We start from the raw sequence: 7,165 nt of genomic DNA, 5'->3' as shown, positions 1-7,165 counted from the left end.
GTGATGGAAAACAATATTGATTCAATAATTTAACAGCAAAGTCTTGAAGCACAAGCTGTGGTGTGTATTGCAGTGTTTTTTTTCAATATGGGTACGCTGTTGAAAGAAAAACTTGGAATTCTTCATTTATCAGTTTAAACACCTGTCTATACTGTGTTCTCTACTGATATGCTGTGTTCTTATGACAACACGTGAGCGTCTCTAAGGCAGGCATGATTTTTGTGCTCAATAGAGCATTTTAGATGCTTCCATTTAAAAAACAAATGAAAACAACAACAGAAACCCAGCCTCTTCAAGTGATACATTGTAAGACTTCTGTGTTTGTCCTAATTATTCACTATGTTCCCATGTCTGGTAAGTTTAACTTTTTTTTTTTTTTTAATATGGCAAATAAGTGATGAGTGTGGTAAAAACTAGAATTTGTCAGGATGACTTCTGTCCCAAGGGTTGGTTTTACTCGGCTGGGCGGCTGAGCTCTACCACAACCACTCTCTCACTCCCCCTCCTCAAAGGGAAAAGGGGAGAAAAATACAACGCAAAGGGCTCAAGGGTTGAGATAAGGATGGGGAGATCACTTGACAATTATCATGATGGGCAAAACAGACTCAGCACAGGGAGATAGTAAAATTTATTGCCTATTACTAACAAGCTAGAGAAGTGAGAAACAACGGAAAGAAACCAAAAGCACCTTCCTCCCATCTGCCCACTTCCACCTCTCGCCCCCACATGGTGAAGGGGAATGGGGGTTATGGTCAGTCTAGAGTGCTTCTCCACCACTCCTTCTTGGTCACTCTCTCTCATCCCCTGTGCTGTGGGGTCCCTCCCACAGGATGCAGTCCTTCATGAACTGGTCTGGCATGGGCTTCCCACAGGCAGCAGCTCTTCCAGAACTGCTCCAGATATGGGTCCGTACCACGGGGTCCATCCCTCAGGAGGAAACTGCTCCAACCTGGCTCCCCCACGGGCAGCAGCTCCTGCCAGGTCACCGGCTCCTGCGTGGGCTCCTGTCCACGGGCTACAGGTCTGGCCCAGAATTTGCTCTGGCAGGGATCTTCCACAGGTGGCAGCCTCCATCGGTGCAGGGCCACCTGCTCCACCGTGGTCTCCTCCACAGGCTACAGTGTGGAACCCTGCTCCACCGTGGTACTCCATGGGCTGCAGGGGGACATCCTGCTTCACCATGGTCCTCACCACAGGCCGCAGGGGACTTCTGCTCCGGCGCCTGGAGCACCTCTCCCCCTCCTTCTGCACTGACCTTGGCGCCTACAAGGCTGTCTCTCTCACTCTCCCAGCTGCTGTGAAGTGCAGTGTGTGTTGTGTTTTTTTTTGTTTGTTTGTTTTCCCTGTCTTAAATATGCTCTCACAGAGGTGCAAGCACTATCACTTCTTGGCCCAGCTCAGGTCAGCAGTGGGGCCCCTACCTAACATGGGGCAGCTTCTAGATTCTTCTCCCAGAAGCCACCCCTATGGCCCCCTGCTACCAAAACCTTGCCACATAAACCCACTACAGTCCCAGAATTCTGTCCCAGAACTTTAGTTTGACTATTTACGGTTAAAAAGAATTTGTAATTCCTAAACATGGCATCTTCTGGGGAGGAAGGTCCATGGTGCACAACGTATCCAAGCCACAGCTGGGATCTCAAGCTGTCATCTCAGCTTGACTGGCTTAGTGACTACATCCCTGGGGAGCCTGTTCCAGTGTGCGACCACCCTCTCGGTGAAGAACCTCTTCCTGATGTCCAGCCTGAACCTCCCCTGCCTCAGCTTGACACCATTCCTGTGGGTCCTATTACTGGTGACTACAGAGAATAGATCACTGCCTTCCTCTCCACTCCTCCTCCTGAGGAAGCTGTAGACTGTGATGAGGTCCCCCCTCAGCCTCCTCTTCTCCAGGCTGAACAGGCCCAGTGCCCTCAGCCGCTCCTCATACGTCTTCCCCTCTAGGCCCTTCACCACCTTCACCATCACCTTCATCTGGACACCCTCCAACAATTTTACATCCTTTTTGTGCTGTGGTGCCCAGAACTGCACACCGTACTCGAGGTGAGGCCGCACCAGCACAGAGCAGAGCAGGACAATCACTTCCCTCGACCGACTGGCGATGCTGTGCTTGGTGCACCCCAGGGTACGGTTGGCCCTCCTGGCTGCCCGGGCACGCTATCCTTTCATGATAATGAATGTATGATGTGTGATCTACATAATGTGAAGTGTTCCACAGTCCCCGAATTCAGTCCCCCTGCCAGCTGTTTGTTCCCTTCAAAGGTGCTTGACTTTCTCTGTATTTAATTAAAATATTTGAATTTGTTTAGGTATAAGTGTTTTTTCATGATATCTTCAATTCTTTTTTTTTTTTTTTTTTTGGAGGGGGAGGCAGGGGAGGTACATGGGGCTTGAGCAGAAAATCAAAATGCATTCTTCATTTCCATCTGCTTTATTCTCTCTTCTTAGTAGCTGAGTAATTATTTGTGTCTGTGAGAATCTAATACAGAGATAGAATCGACTTTTTTCAAACCTTACGTGGAAGTTATATTTTGATGATTGCAGATATTAATTCAGGGCACACAGCAAGAGAATTCCTGGATAAAATGCAACTCTTAGATAGCTAACTCTAGTAGCCTAATTACTTAGTTTAAGTGAAATTAAGAATACAGAAATAATTTCTCAATTAACTGAATAATGTATTTTTTTGTAAAAGAATATTAATTGTAGTTAAACAGGCTAGAGACTTTGAGAAACTAAATTTAATGTTTGACTGCAAGCTCCTGTGACATGTGAACTGTAGATTTGACACGAAATAGAAGTAATTCGATAAAACAATTACTTTTATTATATTCCAGAAACACTCTCTACAGGATTTGAGCTCAAAACTGGAAATAATTATTTTAAACTTGCAAATTTGTTCTTTTACTTTGGAGTATGAATGACCATGAGGAGGGGAAGTTTACACGTAATCATGGTGAAACGCATCATTTACCTCTGAAATGGAGTATTAGAAAGGACAGGGTTCTCTGGTGTGAGTCATGCAGCCTGCAATAAACTCCTCCGCAAGTAAGAACTACAACAAACCTTTCTGGTTGCGCTGAGTACGAGGAACTTTATTCGATCTTGCCTTCTTCAACCTCCAGGCAAAGCCATGGACGTCTTTAGGAGATCTAAGCTAGGTCTTTAGAAAAGACTTATTCCTGCACGTGCTTTCCTTCCCTGACAAGAAGCTGGAACAGCCAACGTGTGGAGCCATAATGCACTGAGGCTTACTGCAGTAGGAGAGGATACTCAGAATAATCTATGGGTTAGTACAGTGTAGGAGTACAGAAGATACATCCTTGAAAGGTGAAGGGAAAAGAGAATGCTCAAATGCTCTCTGCTGTGTGCTTTGTTTTCTGTTTTTTTGTTTTTTGTTTTTTTTTTTTTTTTTAATTATTATTTTTTTAAGTAATATTACTGCCCTCTGTGTGTTGAGTTTTACTATGAACATTATTAATATACGTGACATTATATTGGATATTACAATAGTAACTGTCGTGCTGTAATAGCTTTGCAGTGGTCACAGCTTCTTTCCCCCTACTTCTTGCACCAGAGAGAGAAGTGTAAATGCTTAAGTCTCAGAAGGGAGGATTTAGTTTGGTCCTTGGCTCCTTCGTCCCTTTTTATGCCAATTAAAGCCATTTAAAAAGTTTTACAGCACCTTACAGAAAGCTGGTGTTGTGTCAGCTGTCAGCATGAATGTTTCAGGTTTCTGCTGATAATATCAGCTGAAGCAAAGCTCTTCCTATGCCATTGTGATAACAGCTCTTGATCAAAGGGCATTCACAGTTGCAGTGGATTTTTTTTTCTTTTTTTTTTTTTTTTTTAAAGGGAGGAAAAAAGCGTGTGATAATAAAAACATCGTTGACCTGTGTAGGATTTGGGTGTCTGAAGTTCAGAGAAGACTTCTGATTTTATGTGGGAAGTGAATATGGCAAAAGGGCTGTGAGGAACCTCAGGAGGAATCAAAGAGACCGATGGACCAAACGCTGACGCTTAAACGTATACAGCACAGTGCAAATGACAGGGAGAAGAATGTCAGAATGATGGTTAGTTTTACCATTCTGTTAAAATCTCCTAAGTTGCTTTAACATTTATTTACCTCTGGCTAAACCTTCACCTGTGCTGCCTCCCCTTTCTCATATATTCATTAGACTGATTAATTGGTGCTTTTCAACTTCTACCTTGCTGCACCGTCTGGTATTACACCTGAATATGCATTGCAGAGCTTTACATTTATGAAACCAGCATAGTTCCACGAAGGGGAATTTTTATATACTGTATGTGTCTTATGTTTTCAGATACCTTTAAGCAGAACATTGATATTAACGCCATTTATTTACTGTAAAATGAAGTCTGTGTTGTAAAAGAGGAAGAAAAATCCTCATTCTCTAAAGGTTAATAACTCACTGTTGTTTGCTAAACAGAATATAGTCTGTGCAGTATCACTCTGCAGTAACATGCACTTGTCTGCCTTAAAAATGTACAATGAACAAAAAAATGAACAAATAACAAGGCAAGAGTTGCCTGTTACAAGGTTTTATGGCTGTCATCTTAGTCTTCTGAACAGTTGTATAGAATATCCTGTACAATGTCTAAGAAAGCATGCTATTTGCCAGATCGTGTAATTTCATATACTTCTAATCAGCATCTCCTACGTCTCTTGACATCTTGAATAGTTGACTTGTGCTAAATGGCCAAGTAACGTAGACATACGGGGAGTAATCTTATTAGTAAAGTCAACAGTGTCTGTGTTCTGAATTACTGAATATAAGCTGAGTCCTGAAGGCATATGAGCTGCTTCATGAACTTCCATGATGGGGTTAGAGCAGACAAGCCTATCCGTACTGCTGCCCAGTCTCATTTATTGTGTGATTTTTCTAGAAAAGCAACTCCATACCTGAATGACCACTATATTTTTCTCATCGTTCGTTCTGTTTCAAGTATTAGGGACAGGTCAATAGCTGACTGCTTTTTATTTGTTTTGCTCTGGAGATAAGCTTACATGAATGCATCCTGAAATAAAAAATACCAAGTGTGACGGGAGATTCCAGTCTTGGTAAGAAATGCAGTGCTAGTTGGGAGGAAGAAGTCTCTCGTCAGAGTTGAGACTGAAACAATCAGAATTAGAAACAACGCTGTTTTCTGTATCGTTCCTTTTTATTTTAGCTTACGTCTATTAAAGTGCTTGGGAATAAAAGCTTCCCAAGGTATTATCTCTTAAAACAAAGCCAGTTTGGCCTCTTTGCTATACTCATTCAGAATAACTTTTTCTCCTGTGCTGCAGTGAAAAGGAGTTGCTGTAAAGCTATGGTTAGCAGTTATGAAACCTGAAGAATCTGCTTTTCACTTCAAATCTATAGGTCTAGACTTCTAGCTGGAAAGGTGTAATAAATCTTGCAGCAGTCATTTAGGACTGTCCTCCCCTAAGGTATTTGTTCTTTGTCTTTTGGCATCAGCCTGACAATGATGGCCTATTTGTATTTGGGAACTGGAGTTACAGAGATGCAGGCACACACTTCTCCTTCTGTCATGGAAAGGCAGAGCAGCAGAGCAGGCATGTAGGACCTACAAGGGCTTGGACTAGTAATGTTGTTTGCTCAGTCCATGTGAGCTGGATAAAATGAAATTGAAAGCTGTGGCTTTAGTGTTAACTACTACAGGCACTTGTAGACTCAAGCAGTATGTCTAGAAGGTGAGAACCTCTTACTGTAATGAGGTATTGATTCTGGAATCAAGGCACAGCCATACTGCCTGATTGCAGTCAATTACTTGAGTAGACTATCCTAAAATGTGCTTACCCTATAATTTTCACCCCCCACTCTTCCCAACTTCCATTGCCTGTGTAGGGCTTGCACTGAATGCATCCATAACTAATATGCTTTATTGCAACTTCTGACATCTATTTTTATGCCCCTCTCTTCCATATCAGCAGTTACACTGTTCTGATAAGCACCGTTTCGCTTCAGTAGCGTAACGCATTATCTCAGAACCGTGCCCCTGGGTTTGGGCTGAGCTCAGTGTGAGTCAGTGTTTTAAGTGCTGGTCCCTAGTGTGGATAGACACACATACATATTTTTAATCTCAAAGTCGATATTTGGCTGTTTATCTTGCTTCTGATAGTGAAGATGCTCTATTTCAGGAATTATGCCACAGTAACGGTGATGCCAGTGAAGATGTACGTAACCTCAGCAAAGAGCTCTTGGATGGCACTGATAGTGCAACGAGAGTGCCCGGTGCTAAGAGGGTTTTGTGCAGAAATGCTGAGGACATGGGCAGAGGAAAAGGGCAAACAGGGATGATTGTCCACAGCCCTGGCTAGCTTGTCTTGTGGTGAAGGAACCCAGTCTTCAAAACCTACTTTCCACTACCCCTTCCTTTGCAAGATGCTGGAAGTGACAAATGGCCATGCACTGGGACATTAAGGTGGGGGAACACCGGGTGTTTTCAGAGCTGTGTAAGCAGCTGTGGATCATTGCTCTTGCTTGATGGCACAGGAGCACCACACACCGTCAGCATTTCTCTTGGCTCTTCCCCTCTCACTTAGCACAAAAGGTCACCTTTTTCACTTTCTGCCTAAAGACTTTGGGTCACAGCTGACATCCCATAAACATGGCTGACAAATTTTGCCAGCTGCGGCTACAAGCGACCGAGTTTTGAGGGACAAGCGAGCCTGCCTCAGGTTGGCTTGGGAGTTATTCATCAGTACCGGTCAGAGGCAGTGCTTCATCAGTCGGTCTTTACCACAGCCCTCTTAAAATTTTAACATATATATATTTTTGAAAACTTGACACTCATTTTTATCATCCTAATGCGTATTTTTATGGAACATATCCCCTCAGAGAGTGCTTTACTGCTCCCCTCACGACGCTGAGGGAGCCACCCCACCTCCCCACCGCGCATGCGCCGCCCTCCGCGGGCTTCCCCCTTGGCGCCTCCTCCTCCCCCTGCGCCATGACGCCGCCGCCGCCGCGGTGACGCCTCACGCTCCCCCTCCGCCTTCCACCGGCGGCGTCACGGGCCCGGCGGCGGGAGGCGGGGCCTTGGCTCGGCAGCGGCGGCGGCCGCCGGCGCCTGACGCCCGCCGGGACCCCCCCCCGCCTCCCTCCCTGCCTCAGCGCCCCCCCCACAGCCGTTATCC

The sequence above is a fragment of the Anas platyrhynchos genome, chromosome 7, assembly GCF_047663525.1.
Source record: "Anas platyrhynchos isolate ZD024472 breed Pekin duck chromosome 7, IASCAAS_PekinDuck_T2T, whole genome shotgun sequence".
Classification (NCBI taxonomy): Eukaryota; Metazoa; Chordata; class Aves; order Anseriformes; family Anatidae; genus Anas; species Anas platyrhynchos.
Note: the sequence above shows the minus strand (reverse complement) of the source record.